This window comes from Dama dama, chromosome X (assembly GCF_033118175.1).
Source record: "Dama dama isolate Ldn47 chromosome X, ASM3311817v1, whole genome shotgun sequence".
Taxonomy (NCBI): domain Eukaryota; kingdom Metazoa; phylum Chordata; class Mammalia; order Artiodactyla; family Cervidae; genus Dama; species Dama dama.
In genome coordinates this window covers 16,488,544-16,490,942 of record NC_083714.1, presented here as the reverse complement: position 1 = coordinate 16,490,942, position 2,399 = coordinate 16,488,544, and positions in this window count along the sequence as shown.

The window sequence follows — 2,399 nt, the reverse complement described above, 5'->3', positions numbered from 1 at the left end:
AAGATACAATTACCCTAAAAGTGATAGGATATTGACAGACATATAAATAAATAATTGTCAAACAGTGTGTTAAGTGCTAATAAGTGAAGGGGTGGGGGTTAAAGTTTCACATAGAGGGGCTGTTAAACCAATTTGGGGGTGAAGGAGTTCATGGGAAAGATTTCTAGAAAAGATGATGTCTAAGATGAGTCTGAGAGATGAATAGGGAGAGTTAGCAAAGGCTAAGTGTGTACCATACAAGGGAACATGGAAAGCAGGGCATGGAGACTTGAAAAGACATGGCTCCATCACAAGAATGATGAATAAAGGTGTGAAAAGGGAGGTGGCAAAAGCTGAGGCTGCAAAGGGAATTACTAATGGGATCTTCTAAACCAGGATAAGGAGCTTGGATTTTATCCTAAAGGAGGGCCATTGAAAGGGAAGTGATGTGAATGTATTTGTGTTTTCCAAAGATCAGTTTGACTAATGTGGGGAGAATGGAAGAAAATAGGGAGAGACTATAGATATTTCAATAATCTAGGTATAAGATGATCAGGTCCTGACTGTGGAGCTGGAGCAGATGGACTTATTTGAATGAAGATATTTAGAATATTTTATTACATATCAGAATTAAAATATCTTATTAATAATTTTATACTGATAAGAACAGATACTATATTTGATTTTAGCCAAAAGGTCAAGTAATGTTGAAATGATAGTATTTGGGGAATATTGGGTTAAATAGAACATATTAAAATTTTATAAAGATATCTAGGAAATAGATCCCATAACACTCGATGTCTAGTGGTTTTGTGACGATGAGGACAAGTGAAAATTTTGGTATGATCACTCTGGGATGTAGGCTTTCATCAAGATGGGGAATAACATAGGAATACCAGATAGTAGGGAACTGATATTTGAATTAATGGCAAGAGTTTTCCCTATGAAACTGAATTAAGTATTTAAGGTAAAGAAAGTTGGGCATACCTCGCTGGGAGGAAAACAGTGTAATTAGGTTTGTAACACCCCCTTACCCCAAGAAAGATGACTAAGAACAGGTGAAACAAAAATGGAACTGGCTCAAACTTCATTTCTATTGTGTAAGCACAATAATGCAACCTTAATTTAGGAGAGCTTGGTGTATGGAGAATATGTCTGTCAGTTGAGAAAATGCAGATCAGTTTCTTTAGAAAAGGCAGTCGGATCAAGTAATCTTTCTTCTCAGAAGTCTAGGGAACCTTTTGGAATTCTGCAGGATAAAATTTGTGAAAGTGATATAAGTGCTTAAGTTAGGGTATTGGCGGGAAACAGATGGTACACTCAAGGAGTTTTCCTAGCTGAGCTTAATAAAGGGGCTATTTATGGTGGTAAGGGTAGAATTCAGGGAATCTACCGTGATGGTGGGGCATGCAGAGGCAATGAATGGTGGAGAGCTGATATCACCCCAAAGACTGAAGGGGCAAGGGGAAGAAACTGTGTTATTAGAACCCAGCCAGAACTCTAGTGGTGCAAGAGGGGTTACCTGAAAGGAACTGTGTCTTTAGGTAGAAAAGTTGAGTGACAAAAAGTGTTAGTCACTCAGTCATGTCCGACTCTTTGTGACTCCAGGGACTGTACCCCACCAGCCTCCTCTGTCCCTGTGATTCTCCAGGCAAGAATACTGGGTTGCCATGCCCTTCTCCAGGGGATCTTCCCCATCCAGGGATTGGATCTGGGACTCCTGTATTGGCAGGCAGATTCTTTACTGTCTGAGCCACCAGGGAAGCCCACTGCTTAAATGTAACACACCTGGAAGGGAGGCAGGGGCACAAAATCTTTATTTCCCTGTCTTCCTGCTCTCTGATCTCCTACTGTTGCCCACCATTAGCCAGTCCCAGCCAGATGCCAGCTGACAAAAAAACCTGTTGCTACAGTCCATTGAGGTCAGCCTCCTTTGGCACAGAGCATGGCAGAGAAGGGCAGAGCATGGACCTTGGGGATTTGAGAGGCAAAAGGAAAATAACAGCTCAGTGAGTGTTCTCAGCTCCCGATTTCCATCCACATTGCTTCCCCAATGCCTCGCTGCCCTCAGTGGCTCAGATACCTGTACACAATGTGAAGTAGCTATACCCTAGAGAGGAGACTGAGTAGAAAGGGGTTAATTCAAAAGAACCATTTAAAATGACTGTCATCTTGTATAAGGTATTAGTTTGTTGGCCAGTTTCCTCTCCTTTTCCAGGGAAAGGGGATAGGATTTAAAGGGGATTTTTTTTTTCCTGTGAAGAAACCAGGCCCACGGGGGCTTATATTCAAAGAGGGATCCAGCCCCTTGTTCAAGGTGAATTTAAATTCCTCACTGCCGGTGTCTGGTTTCTTTCCTGCCAAGCCTTGTTTTTTGCATAGAATAGACATCTGACTAGCCTGCTGGTTGTTTTCCCCCT